This window comes from Neovison vison, chromosome 7, assembly GCF_020171115.1.
Source record: "Neovison vison isolate M4711 chromosome 7, ASM_NN_V1, whole genome shotgun sequence".
Taxonomy (NCBI): Eukaryota; Metazoa; Chordata; class Mammalia; order Carnivora; family Mustelidae; genus Neogale; species Neogale vison.
The window spans coordinates 28485712-28498042 of record NC_058097.1 but is presented as its reverse complement, the minus strand read 5'-3'; the positions used below and the strand labels follow the sequence as shown (position 1 = coordinate 28498042).

Below are 12331 nucleotides of genomic sequence, written 5' to 3'. Positions count from 1 at the left end.
CTCTGTGAGAGAACGGGATGTCACCTCCTTTACATAAGTCAAATATTCAAACACATAACAAATGATCTGCCCGTTAAGGCAACATTTTCTGGTAACTGAGTTGAGCAAATAGATTTTGTGAGCAGAAATGTTCTATTCCAGGGGGACTAATATAGAGAAGTAAAATATATGTCTGGATTCCTTTCAAGTCTTTCTTCTCCCATAAACGTAATAGTTGTATCAGTGATGCTGGACTGCTAGAAGAATCACTATGACAGAGGGAGGGATTTTTTGGGACCCCTCTTTTTCAAGTATAAACATTCATTTGATCCAATAAAGACATTTTAGAAAAAAAGTCAACATATAGAAACGATTTTATTTTTTCTATACTTAGATTTAAACAGAAAGTGTTTGGTAATACTCTACAATACTAATCACTTCAAATAAAATGGATGATCAAGAAGAGTATGACCTTCTTCTGCAAAACAACTGAGGATCTGAATTGGAAAAATATTTTTGTCTATAAATAGGAATATCCAAAACAATTTAAACCTCTTGAGCACTTGACTGTTTCAGGTCCTTTGCGTCTAGATTGAACAGACCACAGGAAGTTTCAAACCCCGACAGCTGAATCTAAAAGGAAAAAAAAAAAAAAAAAAAAAAGATCCATTTAGCTGTCATGATCATTGTCACCGTCAATCCCTAATATGTCAGACTTCCCTGACCACACTCAACTTCCCCATGCTGCTTTCAGCTTGGGGGAAGACAAATCACTAACTAATCAATTATGTACACTAATTAAAAATGCTACCTTTAGGAGGTGTTTTCATACCTTAGTAATGGGGTGAGTATTTCCTCTTGCCGCTGACTTTGAAACCTTTTCGATGTCACGTTAGCCAGGATGCACCGAACATTTGCAAACACTTAATGCTACAGTCTACGTACACTATCGAATTGCCCTCCAAAAGTAGTGGTACGATTCTGCAACTGGTTGAGGTCACATGGAAAATAGAATTATATGCTAATTTGTTCCTATATTAAGTTATCATAGAAGGTCAGACCAAACACAGCAAAATGAATTCTGGAAAAAAAATTAACTAAGTAGATTGGTATGTACCGTATCAAAGTAAACTGTTTATCTTAATAGATACAAATACAAGAAAGATTTTTTTAAATGCTGGCATTTTCTCCTTTTCAAAAAATGAATGTTTTAACTAACCCCAGGCAATGACTTGCATGATCTGAAAACACTCTATATAAATAATTTTTCCCTAAAGAAGAACAGGGACAGAGTATTTTTCCCCCCTAAGGGGTGAGAAAATGGAGAAGGGCATCGTATCCAAAAGAGAGTAATTTCCCCAAAAAAAGCTTCCTTTAAATACATATTTATTAAAACTTGCTTTACCTAAGTAGCTGTACCCATGCACTGTAAAAAAAATGAACACACAGGTCTTAACTATATGATGGGATCAAAAGATGCTGAGTATAATACATATATTATTTAACTCCAAAATAAATTAAACAACAATATAGATTTTTCATTAGCCCAGATTTGTCTGGAAAAAAAAAATTTATTTAAAAAACTATTGAGGAAGAAAAACCTGTATTATTTCTTTTTCTGAAAAGCATATCTCCAGATATCGCCTTATCCATAGATAAGTTGTACAGATACTACATCAACTTAACAACAACAAAAAAACTATAAAGCAAATCAATGATCGAAGAATTTGTGGGCTACCAGTTTTATATATGATGATGGTATATTTGTCACAGTTCTATTTTCAAAGATCCATTTATAGAGAAAGGGAAAGAATCTGGGGGAGGGGGTGATGGAGAAATGAAACCTTACAGCATTTGAAACCATGGGACCAATATTTTATAAAGCATCCAATCTACTGCAGAACACAACTAAGACGAGTGACAGAGATCATCTGTGTCACACCCTTAGGCAAAATCCTGAGGAAGAAAAAAATGGTAATATTTTGTTCTAGAGTCAATCCTTTTTTCCATTAAAAGACAGGTTTATATTTTTCATTTTATTGCAACATTTCCAATGCCATCCTACAAGAGGACTAGCACTCACAAAAAGCCATCTGAATTTCTTTCAATCGGAACTCATTGTGAATTTTTAAAGGAACTTCACCTACAACTTTTTTAATTAGATGCCATCACTGTTAGTTATCATAAAATACGCTGGATTCCCATGAAGTATCAGTTTGACGTCTTGTTTAAATACTTACTTTTCTTCTATCTACTACCAGCCATGTTTACCCTGCTTTCTCCTAACCAAGTTAGATATGAAGATACATATTCAGGCACAAAGTCTTCAGGCTCCTTGATGGATTGTAAAATACAGCTATATACTTCTCTACTATTATTCTTATTTGAAGGCCCTTATGTATTGGGATCTTAATCTATCAGAAGTTGAGAATTACATTCAAAAAAGGGAAGGGAAGTCGGACGAAAATGAAAACATGCACTGATGCCTAAGTAAATTAATCTTCATTCCCACTGAAAGTAATCTGATGTCCAGGGACTGGGAATTATTCTACCATAAAATACAGCACATTAAATACTACAATAGCCCATTTGAAATGTCCTAAGATAATGATTATGTCATCTACAAATGATCGTACATATAGTTATATTTTAATATTCATTACTGGAGGTTCTAATGCAAAATATGTTGAAAGTGGGAAAATCCTCAATCTGTTAAAGATAAGATCAAGTAAATCAAATTCTGTAACTGAAAGTAAGACTCAAAATAAGATCTGAAAAAAGAATCGACAAAAGTAAAGGCAAAATATTTGGACCCTGGTTGTTATCACAAACAACACTATCACTCCTGATGGTTTGCATATAAAACTCCTTATCTCCACTTGCTAGTTGAAAAGAATGAAAAGCTTCTCACAACCAGCTAAAAAGAAAGTCTTTACCAGGCTCCTTGAAAAAGCTCATTTTCACATTACTCAGGCTTCATTATGCTAAATCAATATTCGTTTAGTCACTGGGGTTATTGACATATTTTAAAATAAAAGTATACCCTTCAGCTACTGCACTCATTACAGGTAATTTGTCTTGTCAGAGAGCAGGGAATATTATCCTAGTCTTTCAGGGGCTGACAGCCCATGGAAATACCTCCCCATGGTTACAACTGTAAATAATTTTAAGGTAAAATATTGAAAAATCAATGACTGTTTCCTGCAATCTGTCACAAACAAATCAATCATAATCCGCACTGCCAGAGAGTATGATTTGAGGGAGATGGGAGCAGATGTAATTCTTGGCTGAAATCTCTCATTTCAAAATCACTTCACATAATGGTGTCATCATTTAAACACTCAACAGTCAGTGCAACTGCCACTGTAACATCTAGTTGGACAAAACCACAAGGAGGAGGAGGAGAAAACGCCATCGCTATTATGTTAACAAACATTTAATTTTAATGGCTGCTGCATTAGTAAATTTCAACTGAAAACTGTTTTACCTGTCCCCTTTCACAGTCCTACATTAATCAAGGCTGCTGGTCTACGTACGTGTACGAATGCTTAATAAATTAGCCTCTGACTCAAAACTTGACTCTCCTACATACATCTTTTACTTTCTATGTCTGTTATAGAGAATGAAATTTGGAATTAATAAATAAGACATCTGAATTGTAGAATACCCATAATTCTGCCCATACAACAAAGACAAAAAATAGTGTCGCAGATGTCACGATTATACTTTTAAAGTAGGTTTAAAGGTCTCAGTTGCCCGGATATTGGATTTTATATTTTCCTTCTATTAATACATATTACATTTCAACTTTGTAATATTGTAGCCTATTTTAAGAGGACCAGCAAGACCCAGTCAATTCAAAAATACCCTTGCATTCTACACCTAAGCTACAGACTGATAGTTTAAAAACTGAAGTAATAACCCAAGTATCTGAAGTGTAAAAGTTGGTCAAGGTCATAATATGGAATTGTTTTGTGAATGTAAACTGCTTTCTAAGTAATCGCCAATACCACCATTTTTTCCAGGCTACATTTACATTGCTCCCTCGGCTTACAATCTCTGCCTCGGCATCAATACGAGAATCTGAGATCGGTATACTGCGCCTTTTTGTTCTGTTCACCAAAAAAATCAGTTTATTTAAAGATCAAAGAATCTTCTTTCTGCAGGTTTTTGTTTTTTAAATGTACATTAGTCCTTTTAATTGGAAGAACTTGCTTTTAGCTACCACCCTGCTTACTGATTTCTGAATTGTCATCACTGGACACCATGAAACCCTTTATTATCCTATTAAATATATATCACCATAAATATATAAATATACCCCTCCATAGGTATAGTTCAGGACGCAGATGTTTTGGGAGACTAGAAAAGTTTATCATTTTTCTTAAAAAGGAAAAAAAAATAGCTATAAATACCATTCCACAACTTAAGCCTATATACACATTCTCAGGCATTGGTCCTTCATAAAAGGGTTTTACTGTGTTTTTAATTTCACCTGCATATTCAGTGTGGCAACACAGCATGAGGAGACAGCAGCTTTTCGTGCGGATACCAACTGGGCATGGATTTCGTCCTTCGAGACTCTGAGTCATTCTTTAACACCAACATTAGATTTTTGAAAATGCAAAAGCACCCGGGTAAATGATCAAAGACATCTTCCAGAGGAAAACAGAGTCCTCCATTCCATGTGAATCCCTGCAACAGCTGCAGAGGCAGCAGCAAGCCAGCCCGAGTGAGAGGAAAAGGAAAGCACTACCCCTGGCCCAGGAATGCCAGGAAAATGGCAAGGGAGCTAGCTCAAGGGGTGAACAAGGAAAAGGACCCCCACGTGTGGGAGGCCCTGCCATCCCAGCAGCCCCGGCTGGGCCCGGCTCACTCCCCGGCAGAGCTCTGGAGCCCCTTGTCAAGCACCGAGGCTCCCACCCAGAGTCTGGCTGAGGCTGGCAGGAGATCGCCCCGCGCAGAGTCCGCTCCCAGAGAAGACAACAAAGACTGGGAGGTGAACGAGGACAGGCAAGCAACATGCTGAACGCATGCACAGGAGCCACCAACTAAAATGACGTCTACTAGGCCCGGGGAGGCCACTGTCACAGGTCTACTTCTCAGAAAGAAGCTATTTTAAGGGTGCTGAGTAGGCCTAGATGAGGTTTCTCCGCTCTCCCAGCACAGCCCACAGCCCTAGGAGAAGCAGCTCAAAACTCAGCACGGGAAAGTCAGATCGTTTCATACCCCACATTTAAAGAAATTGCTGGCTGGTAGATAAAGTTCTTATATGTAATAAAGGCTCAGGATTACAGAGGAAAGTATTCTTTTAAAAGAGATAGTATTACCTCCCTATCTTCTGAATCTCCTCCTTCTGATAGCCAGTACAGTAGCTCCATTATGAACTGTAGATTCTTAAAAAGAAAAACAGCAATAGTTAGCTTCATCTTCCCTTGCACTTCCTTCCTTCATGGAATTACAATTTAATTATCAATACTTCAATTGATCTTATTCCTGAATGACACATTTCTCAAAAAGCACACTCTAGCTACTTCCACTAGAGAACATTTAGTACAACCTTCTCAATTAATCAACCATAACCCATTACTGTTGAAAGGACATGTTTTCTTCATATTTTTTTTTAAATAGGGGACCCTCCCACCTATTTTATATAAAAGGAGCACTAGTTTTAATACATTTGAATATCATTAATATACATGAATTATAAACCTTAATAATAAATTTTGGTTGACAACAGATATAAAACAAAACCAATTTGCACATATGTTTAGATTTTTCCTAAATTTTTCCTTGGAGGGGAGGCACCCAATCCTCTGTCTTTTAAATTCAACAACTTTACACGTTAAAAACAACAACATTAACAATAACAAAGATGAAGCTTAAAGGCATACGGGGAGGAATCAGACTGCTCACTGCTTCACATTTTCCTTCAATTTCTGTCATGTATTTTCTAACTAGCTGTAAGGCACCAGCTTCAAGTCACACAGGAAACCCTGTCTCCATAAGACCCAATCAGTGACAGGGAAACACAAGTGTGTTATTTAAAAACAATTATATATAATTTCATCTTTATGTTAAAAATCACTTTCAGCCCTTTGAAAGTTTTCAGAGAAGCATTTCCTCTACCGCAGGCTGTACTAACTAGAGCTGCCTTCTGTTTCAGTTAGCCTTTTTTCCTTCGGTCATACAACCATCTTCTTTACCTCAAAATATTCTCTATCACTAACCCCAGTTCCTTGCTCTCCCCAATAGACAACACGAATACTCCACAAAATAATTTTTTCTCCTCTGCTTATATTCAGCAGTTCCTATTCTGATGAGAAATGACAAGCTTTACACACACCTGTATACCCTTTGTCATTAAAAGAGTTTGGTACCCCTGCCTGGAGCTGATCCTCCAATTAAATTAATTTTTGAAAGAACTGGGTAATGTTTTTCATTAATCAAAACCTGTGATTTGGCATAAACAGCTTATTTCCTTTAAGTAGTAACTCCATTTCTATAAAATATAATCTCAGTCTTGACTTTTTTGGAAAGCACTGAGTTTACAAATTTCACCATCCAATGATATCATTAAAAATTAATTGTTACGTAAATTTCCATGAATCAGAATTTTTTCTATTCACTGAACTTTTGTTTAATGCATTTAGTAAAATTTTAATAATCAAAGGCCTCAAGTGACATTCTTTACATTCTGTACTTAGTTCCTATTACTAATATAAATACTTTGGTAAAACCAACACTGACGCTATTTTGGGTTTACTCCACAGGCAAACACACTGTGTTGCAGACACTCACTTGCAGATGAGCTTAGGGATATACAAGGACAAATTTCAGCCAACATTTGGAGGAACTCCATAGTTCAGAAGTGAACTTAGCTGAAAACATCCAAATGTATTATGGAAGCATCGTACTTACAACCTGCACACACACACACACAAAAGAAAGAAAGAAAGAAAAGAAAATGATTCTGTTTAAAGAAACACAGAAGACTAGTTAAATACTTTTGGGATATTAGATATGAATATCTAATCTAATTTCCTCCAAGGTATCACTCCATATTACGCCAAATAAACAAATAAAGCCTGTATCGAGATGTGGAATAGCATTAGCCTGAGAAAAGGCTAGAAAAATGAATTACATAAATGACAACTGCCGGAGAAATTATATTTCCTTCTCCTGAACAAATGTTAAGTGCATCCTTACTAATAAAGATTTAAACTTGAACTACATTAGAATATACCAGTTTTCAATTTTGAAGCATCTAAGTTAATTTGCCAAGCTAACTTGGTGCTTAGGTATACTCTAGCTATAAAAATACTGCAAATGTATGCAGAAATAAGTTATAAGTATCACACTTCACAGTGGTGCTGTGAGAGCAAAGCCCAGTCATTACTGCACAAGAAAAAAACAATTTCAGGATTTTACATCTTCTTAGAGTCGCATCAGTTGCATCTTTTAAGAACAATTATTCTCTATAAAACAGCTAAAATATACCAAAAAGATGTTCAAATTAAAGGAGATGATAAAATGTAGAAATTGAAGGGAAAAACACACAGATATTGAGCTATTACCACACAAAAAAGGCTGTGCTACCTCAGAGTTAAAACACGATTCCAAAATATGGCACTGTTTTCATATTCTAAAGAACATGTTTAATCCACTTTGGACTACATGATTTCACTTACTTGCACATTATCAACTGAAGAACATTTAAATTTTTCCTAAAATTTCTATATGTAAAAATATATTAACAATTATGTGGTGCTATTCATTAAAACACACAATAGGTAATTAGTTCCCATTCTTATTTCATTTTTTTTTAACGCAGCATATAAAATTTGAAAATAACACATGGGTAACAGCAGAGGGATGCTGATCTTAGCTGCCAGAACAAAAATGTTGATGGTGGGGTGGGGGGAGCTTTGAGGGATAAGGAAAGCAATTATCTCAAAATTAATGCTCTTGTTTTAGTTTCACCAAACAAATCTAAATAAGTCTTTCTTTGATTTTAGTTTACCATGTAATTCTAGCCAGCTAATTATCCTTGGAGTCACGAATGAGCTGTGACTCTACACCTGGCTTCTCCGATCATATGCCTATGGCCTCCTCCACTTTCATTTCCTCTTTCTACAATGACTTATAATATTAAAGAAAAACACTCACACATCTTATATACACCACTGATGGACAGCCAGCTTCCAGGAAATCATGAGCTACAAAGAGAGGGGGGAAATCTTAATGCAATACTTATGTTAAAGGGTATTAAGTGCTGGGTGAGCCAAGGGTAATATAATCAGCAGCATCCCTCTTGCTATTGTTTTTGCATTCAGAAATTTGAAGTAAAGGACTATGATATTATTTTAGTGGTCGCCCAGGTTATGATTCAGATCCTTAAACTAATAAGAGGCTAAAGGCACTACCTTCACTTGCTCATAATTTGAATTTATAGACAATACTTTGGAAGAAATAAAACAGTTTTCTTCTATTTCTGGAAATAAAAACAAGGCATTCCATAAACAACTAAGCTAAATACTTGATGATGTGAATAGAGAAACTACTTTCGAGCATTAAAACATTCTAGGAGACTGTTTTCCAAAATATAAAGTGGCATGAATTTCTCATATGTTTACATTTTTATTATATTCCTGCTTCTGCACATTAAGCGAGACTTCCTCTACAGATTTATTCTCAACATTAATAAATGTTTGCTTAATAACAGACTGTCCCATTTATGCTTTTCTTTCTAAATTAGTAACCATGACTCCACAAAGAGCACAAAGAAAGCTGACAAAGGCATGGCCAAAAAGCCACAAGTAGTATTACTACATGCCAGAGCACTTAACATTAAACTACCATTTCTCTCTAAAACTTCTGTTGCCAGACTGCTCGCAAAATCTGGAAGCTCAAAGACGGGTTTCAAGTGCAATTAAATTCTCCAAAAGCAAAACTGTACAAAAATATGCCGCCCTTCTTATGTCACCATTTTATAGACAACATTTTCTCAGGATCTTAATTAAGATAACGATGCACACCTGTGTCAACATTCTCTGGCAAGACAGCCTTATCAATCATAATCCTTTAAGTACACTCCAAAACAGCAAAGCGATATGACAGAAGCAATCTGTTGCCTTTCCTAGCGCCGGTGTTGTGTCTCACCCACAAGAATGATGAGATCTTTAAAATACAGCAGACCTACTTTTATGAGTCTTTAAAGTTTTAACTGTAAACAGTTATTACACTAAATAAACAGGAATAACCTCTTTTGCACTTGATTTACACAATGACAACTGTACGGCCAAAACTCGAACAGCAAGCTTTGCAGCCATGTCGTGGCAATGCAATTGTGGATATTATTTTAAAGCTTGAAATTTTAAGAGTTATGCATAACTGGATCCGTGCAGACATGACAAACCAATAAACCTTTAGGAACTCTTAAAATTACAATTTTCTAAAAGTCCTACATTAAAAGCAATCAGGGCATGCCTATTCCCAGTGTAAGTTAAAATGTTCAGAAGGATATAAATGCAAGAATCCCCCCCCCCCAAAAGGAGTCATCTTGGTAATGTGGAAGGAAAGGGAGAGAGTTCCCACCTCTGCGGGGGGGGGGGGTTGGGGGGGTTGGGGGGGAAGCTTCAGTGACCAGAGACCAGTGAAACAGCTTAACAAGTAAGCAGGTTCCCAAACGGGAAAGCTGATGAATAAAGGAGAAGGCAGGGGAGAGGGAACCTTAACCTTAAGTAGCCACTACCAAGATCAAAAGGTAAAAACCTCGTTTTTACCAGCAAAAACGTAAAAACTTTCACAGGAACACTGAGAAACCCCCGCCAGATGCTATTTGAATCCCATCTGCCTGCTAATGATCAGTTCTTCCATTTCACATATTAACACAAGTCTGAGACGCCAGGCGGCCGTGGCCAGCCGAGCAGCAGAGCCATCAATGTGCAAATAAAGCAGAAAATAGAGACATCCTTAAGAAATGAGTCTTAAATTTGACGTAGAGCGGAGGTGACAACCACGGCAACAGAACCATAAATTCGAAATGCTTCAATATCTTTCAGGATTCTCTCCAGACCTTGACACCAAAAAGAAGACAGTAAAAGGAAAGGGGAGGGCAAGGGGGGATAGCCTAGCGGCCCAGAGTGGCAGGATGATGTAATGAGGATGTCTGTGTGACAGACTCAGATTCTCGGTGGCACAAACCTCCATGGCTCCATGTCAGAAAACAGCATCCTGGACGAGAGCCGAGAGGGTGCTGCGGCCGCGCGTGGATGCAGGGGACACGCCCACGCGCGCCCGCCCGGGCACCGTGACATCAGGAGAGGCCGGTCCAACACTCACACGGCCCACGCCCACCCTGCGGCTCGCGGGGCACCGCCGCGGCCATCCGGTCCACGAAGGGACTCGGATGCGGCGCGAGGGGCAGTGAGCCCGGGCGCGACCGGGCGGGAACGCAGCGGGACGGGGTACCCGGGACTCACCTCTCCTCCGCCGCGCGAGCGCGCGGACCGCGGACGCTCCCTCGTGGCTGGCGCGAGCCCCCGGCGGGCGGCGCGCGCGGGCAGCTACCGACCGTTAGCGCGAGGGGCAGCCGCGGCGGCAGGGGCGGCGGCGGCGGCGGCGGCGGCGGGCGGAGCCGGGGGCGGGCGCTGAGGAGCACAAGGGCCGCGAGAGGCGGGAGCGAAGGGAACGGGGAGGGGTAGCTCCCCGCGACCACTCGGTCTACACCGAGCTCCCCTTGGCCGCCCGAAAAGCCATCACCGGCCAGCTCGGCGCTCCCTCCCGCTCCGGCCGTCCCGGGCGCCCGGCCTCGCCTCAGCGGCCCGCGGGCAGCCACCTGGGCCGGGCTGTGCCCGCCTCCGCGGCGGCAGGCTTCTCGTCTCCATGACAATAGGGAGCCGTTGCCCCGCCCGGTCCCACCCCCTCGGCGCCGTGACTCGGAGGGAAGCGGGCGCACGTCGTCGGGGGGCGGGGCCAGTGGAGGCCAGGGCCCAATTAGAGATGGAGGCAAGGAGGGACAGGGCGGGGCTGACAGAGACATTGCCGAATGTCTGCTTGAGGGGCGGAGCGTGGGGGGGGGGCGAAGCTGAGGGTGGGGAGGAGTTAGCGCGCCTGCGTGAAGTCCTGCAGCGGAGCGCGTCCGAGTTTACTTCAGTGGGTCAGTGTGAGGGGCCTGGAGCTCCGTAAATAAAGTGTATCTTGCTTGTCAAAGTCCTTGCGGGGAACTGTGTGGTTGTCTTTCGGCCTGCGTGTGCCCCAGTTTTATGTAAGGTCACGAAGTCCGTGATATACCGAGCTCCAGTGGAGTGCCCAACACTGTGCCAGCCCTGTTTTGGTTCACCAGCGCCCCTGTCTGTCCCAGAGTTCGAGTGCGTCTGGCTTGTGGCGGCGCGGGATGGAGAGACAGGCAGGGGGTCTGTTTTGTATTCTGTGTGGCCGTCGTGGGCAAGGGCTCTGCCTGTGACTCAGTTGTGTGTGTTTGCCTTGCCAGCGCCTCGCTGAACAAACAGTGGTTGGGTTGGGCAAAGCCGAGTGTTTGCAATGGAGCGTGGGCGGGTGCTAAAGTGCGTGCTAAGGGGAAGGGGACCCGCACCCTCCACCATCACCACCGGCCAGGCAGAGGGAGCTGTAGATGGAAAGCCCGAGGAAGAGGCGGCGAGGCATGGTGGGGGCCAGATGGGGTGTAGTGGGGTCCGTGGACCTACTCTGGTACAGCTGCTTCTTCATGTGGCAGCTCTTGCCCATTACCTCTCCTCTAGAGAAAGGCTCTCCCCCGTAATCCCGGCCCTCCCCCTTCCTTGTCGTTTGGCGGGGAGTTGGTGGAAGGAGGCCGGAGACGTGCAGATGTCCAAGGCCTGTCTCTCGCCCACCTGCTGCTGCTGGCGGAGAGGGACAGTCATCTCGGCCTTCCCGCGCCCCGGACGAGGGCATCCCTCCGTCTCTTCCAGGGACCTTCATTCCAGGTCTCCAACTCGCTCTCCGGCTCCCTGGCTTGGGGGAGAAGCCAGGGGCGGGTAGGTGACGGTCCGCTTGGGAGCCCAGCCTCTTGCGGAACAAGAAATCCGCTAACTCCGCGGTTTACTGTGGCAAGCACAGAGCAGAGCGCTCGCCCGCGCCCAGCCCGCCGCCTCGCTGCCTTTGTGCTTCGGATCGACCGGACCCGCCACCAGGGCCTGCCTTATGTCGGAACCGCACTCTACCCCGACTTAGCAGGGAAGGAAAGTTGGAAGAGATCGGCGCGCCTGGGATGTGATTGTCATCCTGGGGCCGGCGCTCGAGAGTCTGAGAAAGAGAGAGAGGGAGAGAGACCCGGGAGAGAAGGGGGGGTGGGGGGAGAAAAAGAGGAGGG

General features: G+C 42.0%; 1 long non-coding RNA gene across 1 annotated transcript; it reads right to left on the bottom strand.

The window, feature by feature from the left end:
• Nucleotides 1-335: 335 nt before the first annotated feature.
• On the bottom strand, nucleotides 336-10814 carry LOC122911445. The gene is made up of 3 exons (XR_006385465.1): nucleotides 10464-10814; nucleotides 5310-5375; nucleotides 336-612 (listed from the first exon to the last, which is right to left on the bottom strand). It is a non-coding gene; the product is annotated as an uncharacterized LOC122911445 (long non-coding RNA).
• Nucleotides 10815-12331: the final 1517 nt, after the last annotated feature.